Source organism: Salmo salar, chromosome 18, assembly GCF_965601325.2.
Source record: "Salmo salar chromosome 18, fSalSal1, whole genome shotgun sequence".
NCBI classification, from domain to species: Eukaryota; Metazoa; Chordata; class Actinopteri; order Salmoniformes; family Salmonidae; genus Salmo; species Salmo salar.
The window spans coordinates 27315328-27329451 of record NC_138308.1 but is presented as its reverse complement, the minus strand read 5'-3'; the positions used below and the strand labels follow the sequence as shown (position 1 = coordinate 27329451).

The window sequence follows — 14124 nt, the reverse complement described above, 5'->3', positions numbered from 1 at the left end:
CTTGTCGGGCCCATTCAGTTGCTTCAAACAGGTTTTGATCCAGCCAATGCTGAATCTGCAGGGACAAAGCTATTATTTAGAATAACTTATTTGTTGTAAGGATCGGTTCACCAAAAGTTACTCCTCTTTCTCACATATTTCACTTCAGATCTTCAAGAGGAGTTTTCGATGGGATTTTAGTTGCCTAAGGTAAGAAGTAACATTTGATGTAGATGCACTTCGATTCTGAAACCTTTGGTGTAAGTTACTGCAATAACTACAGAGGTTACACTCTTAGGTTTTAACTAGGATTTAGTGTACTCTATGCAGATTATCAATGTTTCAGTACTTGTTTCTCTGGCAGTGACTCAAGGTCTGGTGAAATATAGCATGAGGGGAATACTGACAGGATAACCACTCATAGTGAATCACTGAGAATCACAAGCTGTTAGCTCAGTCACAGAACACAACTCAGGATTATAGTGAGGAACAACCTATCATTACCGCATGAGGCTAGTGATACATACACAGTAAATATCCAGTACTGTTTTAATTGTGTTTTATATTTACAGTCGGTCAAATAAAATTGAAATTAAATTCTATTTAGGTGTGTTCTCTCTATTGCGTTATTTCAGTGAACGTGTTCTACTACACTTACAGTATAATTAAATACTCTGTAGTTGTAAGTGTCACTGAGCTCTTGACCACAGGTTTTGGTTTCAGTCAGCTGTATTCATATGAAGTGACCACTTTACACAAAATGGCTCCAAATCTGTAAAGTTCATAGTATCATACAAAACATTGATTTTACTGTATGCTGTAGGACCGTTGAATGCAATGGATACAAAACTGTCTAAAGTAAGTTACCCGTAACTGCATAATCTGTCTGACATCAAAAAGCCTGTAGTGGGGTTGATGTAAATGTGATGCAATCCCTGCAAAGGTTCAACCGAGATGCAGGCCAGAGAAACTGTGCTGCGCACACACACACACACACATCCCGTCTCAGGAGGAAAAGAGAGAAGGGAATGAAACGCAGTTTAATCTTGTGATTATCAAAAGGGACAAGTGATGAGCTCAAAGGAACTGTTCTAAAATTCTGAAATTGTTATGAATACATTTTTGAAAAAGAGAACTTGCGAATGCATGACATAATTCTAAGAATGTTGTTTCATAGTAAATTGCTGTGTACTTCTAATAGCATTAAAACAGATCAATATAACTCTGCTTGTCAATATTTCAAGCTGGTCACACAACTAAACTATACAGGGCCCAGTGAGGTAAAGGGAGTGATTTCAGACACAGTGTGCCTTGGCAGCCCGAGTGGGCCCATAAAGGGAAGACACAAGAGTTTAGTTCAAGTCTCTCTTGTGGCAGGCACTGCTCTAATATAAACCAAACACATTGAGAACAGGGTATGAAGTTGTACTGTATCTCAAAGCACTCAATATAGGAAGAGATTTGACTGGGGTCTTTGACCACGGTATCCTGAGTACGTTGCTTCTTGGCAGAGGTAAAAAACGATTCCGATTAGACAGAAAGAAGGCCTTTGCACTGTGCATTTCAAGCTGTAGAAGCTGTCACTGTGCTATACCAATGCACTATGAATTGTATGGCTTCTAGTAATCTCAAGTGCAATGAATTTCTAATTCTGTAGATATCCTCATTCTGTATTTATTTAGATCAAAATTCCATGTGCTGTGAATTCTTCCCACTGAGGTGAAATCAAGGTTATATGGAGCCCTGGAGCCTGTATCATTGTTACAAGAGCAACACTGAATCCAGCGAGTAAAGAACTGAATAAGAAATACAATTTGTGTATATTACAGTTTTTCTCAATCGTGTACAAGCATTTCTTTGGAACTATGTTGTCGATTTCCAAAACAGAGTCCACAAGACACCGAACTCTGTGGCCTTTTGCAAAACAGTAAATGCGTTTTCAAAATATATTTTCCTTCTCAAAACATAAATACATTAATTTATCAAAACTATATTATACCGTCAAAATTGCAAATATGTTAATCAAAAGAACATGACTGGCTGCAAAAAGATTAACACAACCACACTTATCTTTTGAGTCCAAGCAAACAAAACAGAAAGTTAGTTTGTCTTTTAAAAATCCAGGTAGGTCAATCCATTTTCTTTGCAGTCAACTATCCAAAGGTTGTATAGATGGAAGTTGCAGAATTATGGGCAATTACTCTCCTTTTATACATATTTCACCAAACAATTTCACATAAAATCAAATATTATTCCTAATAAAAATTATAATAATAAGCACATTGTGTGCACAATCCAAATCCATACATTCAATACATAGCCTGGTTTGCTCATAGTTTTGTAGACTTTCCATTGGTGCACAGAAACACAATCCACAATAGAAATAAGGAAAGCTGAATACAATGGCGATATCAAAACTGATATGAATGTATAGGCCTCAACCCACACCAAAGCAAAGCTCTAAAATGGAAGGTCACAATGTTGGAGATGATGACTTAGGAGTAACCTAAAGTTACTTAGAAGTAACCCAACTTCCTTCACTAGAAATCTGTCTCCATTGCCTATACCTTTCCCTATATTGTACATGGTTTGACACTGAGGAGGTGATTTTAGAATTTTGTGCAGTAGTATTTACCGATTGCAGGAAACAGTGAACACAATTTACCCTTCGCTAAGCCCGCCCCCCAGTGTAGCTAGCAACAGAATGGCTCTGAATTCACTGTCAGCATGCAGTCAAGGCTATAACCACTTTTGTAGCTAACTAGTGGTCTCAAATCGTATCCTGATGTTGACAGCAGATGGGAGTCATAACATTGCTAACTTAGCTAGCTAACATACATTTTGAGAAAACAAGTTATATTAAGTGGCTAGTTAGCTAGCATTAGCAATGTTTGATGGTCAATGAGACCGAGAGCTAGCTAGCCAGCTGAGCTAGCAAACAATGTAATACAAGTATAATTCAGACTCTAAAAATACTCCAGGAGGCTGTTCATTTCAGGAATCACAGTAGCATGTACTCCTGGTGCACTGTTGAATTATTTGTCATTTAAACATGACTTTTCAAGAGAAAACCTTCAGTTTTTGCCATAGCCCTCACTGGCATTCATGCAATTTAAACGTGAGCTTGTCCGAGGTGAACAAAACACTTAACAGTGAATTTTGTATTCACTGATGACATTTGTATTTCAAGTTTAGCAAAAGGTGGTCTAAGATATAAAAGTCATATACAAAGACAAGATAATTATCAGAAATTCTGTACATGTATTTTGCATTTGATCATTGCTGCTCTGCTATCGATACGTTTCAACTTAAGAAAAACTGTATTGCGCTATGCGCTTTTGGTCTTATCAAAGAGCTGATATAGTTGGTCTTTAGTGATCCTTCAGGTGGTAATCCACTGCTATGAGTATTCCCATGGTGATACATGAGTCTGTGGTGAAGAGGGCAAGCAGACACATGCTCAAGTTACAATTTTGTTTAATTGCTTTGGTACTATTTTCACAAGTATGTGGTAAAATGTCAACTCTTAGTACAAAACTCAAAACAGATCATATAAAAGGCTGTTTTTTAAAACTTTAAACACATTTTTAATTTGTTTTGTATTTATTATGGATCCCCATTAGCTGCTGCCAAAGCAGCAGCTACTCTTCCTGGGGTCCAGCAAAATTAAGGCAGATTATACAATTTTTAAAACATTACAATACATTCACAGATTTCACAACACACTGTGTGCCCTCAGGCCCCTACTAAACCACTACCATATATCTACAGTACTAAATCCATGTGTATGTATAGTGTGTATGTTATCGTGTGGGTGTGTGTGTGTATTCATGTGTCTGTGCCAATGTTTGTATTGCTTCACAGTCCCCGCTGTTCCATAAGGTGTTTTTTTAATCTGTTTTTTTTTTCAATCAAATTTTACTGCTTGCGTCAGTTACTTGATGTGGAATAGAGTTCCATGTAGCCATGGCTCTATCTAGTACTGTGTGCCTCCCATAGTCTGTTCTGGACTTGGGGAATGTGAAGATACCAATTGTGGCATGTCTTGTGGGGTATGCATGGGTGTCAGAGCTGTGTGCCAGTAGTTTAGACAGACAGCTCTGTGCATTCAACATGTCAATACCTCTCATAAATAAAAGTAGTGATGAAGTCAATCTCTCCTCCACTTTCAGCCATGAGAGATTGACATGCATATTATTAATATTAGCTCTCTGTGTAATCCAAGGGCCAGCTGTGCTGCCCTGTTCTGAGCCAATTGCAATTTTCCTAAGTCCTTTTTTTGTGACACCTGACCACACAACTGAACAGTAGTCAAAGTGCGACAAAACTAGGGCCTGTAGGACCTGCCTTGTTGATAGTGGTGTTAAGAAGGCAGAGCATTGCTTTATTATAGACTTCTCCCCATCTTAGCTACTACTGCATCAATATGTTTTCACCATGACAGTTTACAATCTAGGGTTACTCCAAGCAGTTTAGTCATCTCAACTTGCTCAATTTCAACATTATTTATTACAAGATTTAGTTGAGGTTTAGGGTTTAGTGAGTGTTTTGTTCCAAATACAATACTTTTAGTTTTAGAAATATTTAGGGATAATTTATTCCTTGCCACCCACTCTGAAACTAACTGCAGTGGTTTGTTGAGTGTTGCAGTCATTTCAGTCTCTGTAGTAGCTGACGTGTATAGTGTTGAGTCATCCGCATACATAGACACTCTGGCTTTACTCAAAGTCAGTGGCATGTCATTAGTAAAAATTGACAAAAACAAGGGGCCAAAACAGCTACCCTGGGGAATTCCTGACTCTAACTAGATTATATTTGAGAGGCTTCCATTAAAGAACACCCTCTGTGTTCTGTTAGACAAGTAACTCATTATCCACATTATAGCAGGGGGTGTAAAGCCATAACACATACGTTTTTCCGGCAGCAGACTATGATCGATAATGTCAAAGCTACACTGAAGACTAACAAGACAGCCCACACAATCATTTTATCATAAATTTCTCTCAGCCAATCGTCAGTCATTTGTGTAAGTGCTGTGCTTGTTGAGTGTCCTTCCCTATAAGCATTCTGAAATTCTGTTGTCAATTTGTTTACTGTGAAATAGCATTGTATCTGGTCAAACACCATTTTTTCCAGAAGTTTACTAAGGGTTGGTAACAGGCTGATTGGTCGGCTTCCCTCCAGGCCTGAGGGCACACACTCTGTAGTAGGCTTAACTTGAAGATGTGGCAAATAGGAGTGGAAATATTGTCTGCTGTTATCCTCAGTAATTTTCCATCCAGATTGTCAGACCCCGGTGGCTTGTCATTGTTGATAGACAACAATAATGTTTTCACCTCTTCCACACTGACTTTACGGAATTCAAAATACAATTCTTGTATTTCATAATTTGGTCTGATATAATTGAATGTGTAGTGTCAGCGTTTGTTGCTGGCAAGTCATCCCTAAGTTTGCTTATCTTGCCAATGAAAAATGTCATTAAAGTCATTTGCATTATCAATGGGCTTTGTGATGAATGAGCCATCTGATTCATTGAATGAAGGAAGCGAGTTGGCTTTTTTCCCCAAAATTTCATTTAAGGTGCCCCAAACCTTTTTACTATCATTCTTTATTTAATTTATCTTTGTTTCATAGTGTAGTTTATTTTTATTTAGTTTAGTCACATGATTTCTTAATTTGCAGCATGTTTGCCAATCAGTTGGGCTGCCAGACTTAATTGCCATACCTTTTGCCTCATCCCTCTCAACCATACAATTTTTCAATACCTCATCAATCCAAGGGGATTTAATAGTTTTTACAGTCATTTTCTTAATGGGTGTGTGCTTATTAGTAACTGGAATAAGTAGTTTCATAAATGTGTCAAGTGCAGCGTCTGGTTGCTCATCATTACACACCGCAGACCAGCAAATATTCTTTACATCATCAACATATGAATCGCTACACAACTTCTTGTATGACCTCTTATACACTATATTTGGCCCAGCCTTTGGAACTTTGGTTTACCTAGGTATGGCTATTATATTGTGATCACTACATCCTATGGATTTGGATACTGCTTTAAAGCAAATATCTGCAGAATTAGTAAAGATGTGATTAATACATGTTAATGATTTAATTCCTGTGTTGTTTGTAACTACCCTGGTAGGTTGACTGACAACCTGATCCAGGTTGCAGGACCTGGTTACAGTTTGAATTGTTTTCCTGAGTGGGCATCTTGATGATAGCCAGTCAATATTTAAATCACCCAGAAAATATACTTCTCTGTTGATAGCCCATACATTATCAAGCATTTTACACATATTATCCAGATACTGACTGTTAGCACTTGGTGGTCTACAGCAGCTTCCCACAAGAATGGGCTTTAGGTGAGGCAGATGAACCTGTAGCCATATTACTTCACAGTGTTTAACATTAGATCGTCTCTAAGCTTTACAGGAATGTGGTTCTGAATATAGACTGCAACACTGCCTCCGTTGGCATTTTTGTCCTTTCGGTAGATGTTATAACCATGTATTGCTACCATTGTATCATCAAAGGTATTATCTAAGTGAGTTTCAGAGATAGTCAGAATATGAACGTCATCTGTTACAAGCAAGTTATTGACTTCATGGACCTTGTTTCTTAGGCTACATATGTTAATATGGGATATTTTTAGCACTTTTCTGGGTTGCTTGATTGTTTTTAATGCTTTACTGGGATGTTTACCAAAGGTAGACTTACTCATTTACATTGAAGCTGATAGTGCAGGGTGAGCAGCATAAAGTGGTCTTCCTAGTATTGCACACCGCCTCAGTGTTAACAGTGTAACTCTGGTTTATAGGCTCATGATTACTGCTTACAATAGCTGTAGGATAAACAGATGTACTCAGTGCAATTAGGAGTGGAATAATTGACAGACAGCTCGGTGCATTCATTAAATTAAATTACTTACATTATGTTTGCCAATGCCCCTAAGATCACGTACATTTGATGCAGCATTATGACGACTCATTGTCACATTGGTAGGGATTAACTGAGCTGGTCTTGGATCATTTACCAGTCATTGTTTCAACACAGCCTTGAAATGAATGGACAGAGTCCAGGAGCCAAGATGATTTGGATGGACTCCGTCATTCCTGTAGAGTATCTTCTGTTTCCAGAAAGTTATCAATAAAAGTGACTCTAGCAGAACTACAGTAGTCTTTTAGCAAAATGTGTAATGACAGCAGTCTGCTGAATCTTTCACACCCACGGCCCAATGATAGTACTGGACCTGAAATTATTGGGTGTTTTTTTTAGTCTTTTAATGATAAAATCAGTTATTTCTTCCTGCCGGGGCGGCAGGTAGCCTAGTGGTTAGGGCAGTGGACTAGTAACCAAAAGGTTGCAAAATCTAATCCCCGAGCTGACAAGGAAAGAATGTGTCGTTCTGCCCCTGATAAAGGCAGTTAACCCAGTGTTCCTAGGCTGTCATTGAAAATGGGAATTTGTTCTTAACTGACTTGCCTAGTTAAATAAAGGTAACAAAATAAAAAAATTAAAAATAATCAATTTTCAAATGTTCCGAGCTAGCCCTCCTGATGTCGTTTGACCCCACATGGACTACGACAGTGTCAGCTCCCGGCATCTGTGGTAGAACAGTCGGAAGCAGCCTTGTTATGTCCTGTACTCGTGCTCCTGGGTAGCACAGGGTTTTTGCCTAGGTGACCAAGATGTTTCTCACCATAGAGCTGCCTATGATGACAGCTGGTAATGTTGAATGGGCCGGTCTCTCAGGCAGCCTCACGGTCTGGTGAGGCTGGGAGCTCTGAGGATCAGAACTGAGGACGAGACGCAGGTACCTCCGGATTCAATCTTGATTGGAAAGCCACAAAGGACGAAGGCGCAAGAACCTCTGGATCCAGGGCTGCAAAGCTGTTTCTGGTCTGTGTCAGTTCCGGGCTCAACATCTCCATGGAGACCCCCGTTGCCAGAGGACACCTTCTTCAACTTCCACGGCGAGTGACTTACCTCCATGGCTGGTTGGTTGGGTCGAGAACAGCGCCGTTCTCCAGGGAAGGAGGAGAACCCTTCGGGGATGGAACCCTGCCGAGCACTGGCCAGTCGGTTGTGGAAAGCCGACACGGCGGCGAAACTTCCACCACACCAGAGTGTCGTCCGGCTACTGGGGTGGAAGAAAAAGAAAAAGTAGGTGGGCGTGGGTTCCCCAGTTGCTTATGTACAGTTGAAGTTGGAAGTTTACATACACCTTAGCCAAATACATTTAACCTCAGTTTTTCACAATTCCTGACATTTAATCCAAGTAAAAATTCCCTGTCTTAAGGTCAGTTAGGATCAGCACTTTATTTTAAGAATGTGAAATGTCAGAATAATAGTAGAGAATGATTTATTTCAGCATTTATATCTTTTATCACATTCCCAGTGGGTCAGACGTTTACATACACTCAATTAGTATTTGGTAGCATTGCCTTTAAATTGTTTAACTTGGGTCAAACGTTTTGGGTAGCCTTCCACAAGCTTCCCACAATAAATTGGAATTTTGGCCCATTCCTCCTGACAGAGCTGGTGTAACTGAGTTAGGTTTGTAGGCCTCCTTGCTCACACACACTTTTTTAGTTCTGCCCATAGATTTTCTATAGGATTGAGGTCAGAGCTTTGTGATGGCCAATCCAATACCTTGACTTTGTTGACCTTAAGCCATTTTGCCACAACTTTGGAAGTATGCTTGAGGTCATTGTCCATTTGGAAGACCCATTTGCGACCAAGCTTTAACTTCCTGACTGATGTCTTGAGATGTTGCTTCAATATATCCATATAATTTTCCTTCGTCATGATGCCATCTATTTTGTGAAGTGCACCAGTCCCTCCTGCAGCAAAGCACCCCCACAACATGATGCTGCCACCCCCGTGCTTCACGGTTGGGATGGTGTTTTTCGGCTTGCAAGCCTCCCCCTTTTTCCTCCAAACATAACGATGGTAATTATGGCCAAACAGTTCTATTTTTGTTTCATCAGACCAGAGGACATTTCTCCAAAAAGTACGATCTTTGTCCCCATGTGCAGTTGCAAACCGTAATCTGTCTTTTTTATGGCGGTTTTGGAGCAGTGGCTTCTTCCTTGCTGAGCGGCCTTTCAGGTTATGTCGATATAGGACTCGTTTTACTGTGGACAAAGATACATTTGTACCCGTTTCCTCCAGCATCTTCACAAGGTCCTTTGCTGTTGTTCTGGGATTGATTTGCACTTTTCGCAGCACAGTATATTCATCTCTAGGAGACAGAATGCGTCTCCTTCCTGAGCGGTATGATGACTGCATGATCCCGTGGTGTTTATACTTGCGTACTATTGTTTGTACAGATGAATGTGGTACCTTCAGGTATTTGGAAATTGCTCCCAAGGATGAACCAGACTTGTGGAGGTCTACAATTGTTTTTCTGAGGTCTTGGCTGATTTTAGATTTTCCCATGATGTCAAGCAAAGAGGCACTGCGTTTGAAGGTAGGCCTTGAAATACATCCACAGGTACACCTCCAATTGACTCAAATGACGTCAATTAGCCTATGAAAAGGTTCTAAAGCCATGACATCATTTTCTTGAATTTTCCAAGCTGTTTAAAGGCACAGTCAACTTAGTGTATGTAAACTTTTGACCCACTGGAATTGTGATACAGTGAATTATAAGTGAAATAATCTGTCTGTAAACAATTGTTGGAAAAATTACTTGTGTCATGCACAAAATAGATGTCCAAAACTATTGTTTGTTAACAAGAAATTTGTGGAGTAGTTGAAAAACAAGTTTTAATGACTCCAACCTAAGTGTATGCAAACTTCCGACTTCAACTGTAGGTTTGCTACTTGCTACATAGCAAGCAGTTGCTTCATTGAAAGTCAGCGCGGTACACATTGTCCCGGAACAAAGCAAAGCCTGTAATGCTGGAAACGTTCAACAGCGGCCTCCATTTGAGATTGCCGAGCCAGCTGAGCTAGCTGGGCTTTCGTGTCTCTCCCCCTATATGGAATCTGGAAGCATTCCAGGACAATTAGCAGCGCTCACAGCAATTTAGCCCAACAGAGTCGCAGGATTCAAGATAAAATAAAAGTACACTGCTCAAAAAAATAAAGGGAACACTTAAACCACACAATGTAACTCCAAGTCAATCACACTTCTGTGAAATCAAACTGTCCACTTAGGAAGCAACACTGATTGACAATACATTTCACATGCTGTTGTGCAAATGGAATAGACAACAGGTGGAAATTATAGGCAATTAGCAAGACACCCCCAATAAAGGAGTGGTTCTGCAGGTGGGGACCACAGACCACTTCTCAGTTCCTATGCTTCCTGGCTGATGTTTTGGTCACTTTTGAATGCTGGCGGTGCTTTCACTCTAGTGGTAGCATGAGACGGAGTCTACAACCCACACAAGTGGCTCAGGTAGTGCAGCTCACCCAGGATGGCACATCAATGCGAGCTGTGGCAAGAAGGTTTGCTGTGTCTGTCAGCGTAGTGTCCAGAGCATGGAGGCGCTACCAGGAGACAGGCCAGTACATCAGGAGACGTGGAGGAGGCCGTAGGAGGGCAACAACCCAGCAGCAGGACCGCTACCTCCGCCTTTGTGCAAGGAGGAGCAGGAGAAGCACTGCCAGAGCCCTGCAAAATGACCTCCAGCAGGCCACAAATGTGCATGTGTCTGCTCAAACGGTCAGAAACAGACTCCATAAGGGTGGTATGAGGGCCCGACGTCCACAGGTGGGGGTTGTGCTTACAGCCCAACACCGTGCAGGACGTTTGGCATTTGCCAGAGAACACCAAGATTGGCAAATTCGCCACTGGCGCCCTGTGCTCTTCACAGATGAAAGCAGGTTCACACTGAGCACATGTGACAGACGTGACAGAGTCTGGAGACGCCGTGGAGAACGTTCTGCTGCCTGCAACATCCTCCAGCATGACCGGTTTGGCGGTGGGTCAGTCATGGTGTGGGGTGGCATTTCTTTGGGGGGCCGCACAGCCCTCCATGTGCTCGCCAGAGGTAGCCTGACTGCCATTAGGTACCGAGATGAGATCCTCAGACCCCTTGTGAGACCATATGCTGGTGCGGTTGGCCCTGGGTTCCTCCTAATGCAAGACAATGCTAGACCTCATGTGGCTGGAGTGTGTCAGCAGTTCCTGCAAGAGGAAGGCATTGATGCTATGGACTGGCCCGCCCGTTCCCCAGACCTGAATCCAATTGAGCACACCTGGGACATCATGTCTCGCTCCATCCACCAACGCCACGTTGCACCACAGACTGTCCAGGAGTTGGCGGATGCTCTAGTCCAGGTCTAGGAGGAGATCCCTCAGGAGACCATCCGCCACCTCATCAGGAGCATGCCCAGGCGTTGTAGGGAGGTCATACAGGCACGTGGAGGCCACACACACTACTGAGCCTCATTTTGACTTGTTTTAAGGACATTACATCAAAGTTGGATCAGCCTGTAGTGTGGTTTTCCACTTTATTTTTGAGTGTGACTCCAAATCCAGACCTCCATGGGTTGATAAATTGGATTTTCATTCATTATTTTTGTGTGATTTTGTTGTCAGCACATTCAACTATGTAAAGAAAAAAGTATTTAATAAGATTATTTCTTTCATTCAGATCTAGGATGTGTTGTTTAAGTGTTCCCTTGATTTTTTCGAGCAGTATATATAAAAACACTGTCATCTTTTTAACCGAGGTCTTTAGTTCAGGTTTCGGCGTTCGACAGCGTTCAACAACGACAAACATACGTTACGCTCTGATGACGTAGTAATTGCCTATTGATTGCCTATTAATTTACTAAGTACAACACACAAAATCACACAGTAACTTTTTCAACAAACCAAATCAGTTTTCATCTTGAAACACCTTCCACAATGCAATGCTCATAATACTTTTCACAGGATTCTCTTCTCATTTTTTAAAATACATTTTATCATCACTTAATCCAACTGTGCTTGATGGTTAATCACTTAACCGTTTGGTAAACCTTTAGATTTTAAACTTGTTTGTCTACTACAGTGGTTCCCAAACTTTTTATAGTCCCGTGCCCCTTCATTCAACTTCCAGCAGGGTACCCCCTCTAGCACCAGGGTCAGCGCACTCTCAAATGTTGTTTTTTGCCATCATTATAAGCCTGCCACACTCACACTATACGATACATTTATTAAGCATAATAATGAGTGTGAGTTTTTGTCACAACCCGGCTCGTGGGGAGTGACAAAGAGCTCTTATAGGACCAGGGCACAAATAATAATATAATAATAATCAATAATTTTGCTCTTTATTTAGCCATCGTACATATAAAACCTTATTTGTTCATCAAGAATTGTGAATAACTCACCACAGGTTAATAAGAAGGGTGTGCTTGAAAGGATGCACATAAGTCTGCAATGTTGGGTTGTATTGGAGAGAGTCTCAGTCTTAAATAATTTTCCACACACAGTTTGTGCCTGTATTTAGTTTTCATGCAAGTGAGTGAATCCACTCTCACATAGGTACATGGTTGCAAAGGGCATCAGTATCTTAACAGCACGATTTGCCAAGGCAAGAAACTCTGAGCGCAGCCCTTTCCAGAAATCTGGCAGTGGCTTCTGATTAAATTACATTTTCACAGAACCGCTTGTTGCAATTTCAATGAGGCTGTCTTGTTCAGATATCGGTACGTGGACTGGAGGCAGGGCATGAAAGGGATAACAAATCCAGTTGTTTGTGTCATCCGTTTTGGGCAAGTACCTGTGTAATTGTGTACCCAACTCACTCAGGTGCTTCGCTACATCACATTTGATGTTGTCCGTAAGCTTGAGTTCATTTGCACACAAAATATCATACAATGATGGAAAGACCTGTGTGTTGTCCTTGTTAATGCAGAAAGAAAAGAGTTCCAACTTCTTAATCATAGCCTCGATTTTGTCCCACACATTGAATGTAGTGCGGAGAGTCCCTGTAATCCTATCATTCAGGCAAGAAAAAACATCACCCAGATAGGACAGTCATGTGAGAAACTCGTCATCATGCAAGTGGTCAGACAAGTGAAAATTATGGTCAGTAAAGAAAACGGTCAATACTTTGCCCCTTGATAACCAGCACACTTCTGTATGTTGTAAAAGCTTGACATGGTCGCTGCCCATATCATTGCATAATGCAGAAAACACACGAGAGTTCAGGGGCCTTGCTTTAACAAAGTTAACCATTTTCACTGTAGTGTCCATAACGTATTTCAAGCTGTCAGGCATTCCCTTGGCAGCAAGAGCCTCTCGGTGGATGCTGCAGTGTACCCAAGTGGCGTCGGCAGCAACTGCTTGCACTCCACTATGTCTCCCTGTCATGGCTTTTGCGCCATCAGTACAGATACCAACACATCTTGACCACCAAAGACCATTATGTCACAAAGCTGTCCAGTACTTTAAAAATATCCTCTCAAGTTGTCCTGGTTTCCAGTGGTTTGCAGACAAGGATGTCTTCCTTAATTGACCCCCCATGAACGTAACGGACATATACCAGGAGCTGTGCCAGACCCGACACGTCTGTTGACTCATCCAGCTGTAATGCACATAATTCACTGGCTTGTATGCGAAGCAATAATTGTTTCAAAACATCTCCTGCCATGTCACTGATGCGTCGTGAAACAGTGTTGTTTGATGAAGACATTGTCAGTATAGTTTTTTGGCCTTTTCCCCCAGCATTGTTCCAGCCGTATCCGCGGCAGCAGGAAGAATTAAGTCCTCCACAATAGTATGGAGCTTGCCTGTCCTAGCCACTCGGTAGCTCACCATATAAGACGCTTCTAGCCCCTTCTTATTAATGGTATCTGTTGCTTTTATACATGTCTTACTACTCCAAAGTTGTCTTTATTCTCGAACCAAAAACTCCCGTGGCTTATTTTTCTAATTGTCATGTTTCGTTTCTAAATGTCTGCGCAAGAGTGAAGGTTTCCTGCGAGAGAGTAACTAGCTGTATTTGACATTGTGTTGTTATTTCACTGAACACTAGATGGTTTAATTATATTTTTGGCAGTGAAACAATGCTACTCAGGCAAGAAAAAAACATCACTCAAATGTATAGCCCCGTTGTAAAATATAATATTTTCAATGGGCTATAATTAAAAAAAAAATGTGAATCACATTTTTATTTGGCATACTCCCGACGGCAT

The 14124-nt window shown here is 41.1% G+C and overlaps 1 long non-coding RNA gene across 3 annotated transcripts in view; it reads left to right on the top strand.

The window, feature by feature from the left end:
• The window catches only part of LOC106577107 (uncharacterized), a 65243-nt gene that overhangs the window by 48576 nt on the left and 2543 nt on the right, over positions 1-14124 (top strand). The gene's annotated exons all lie outside the window — the stretch shown is intronic.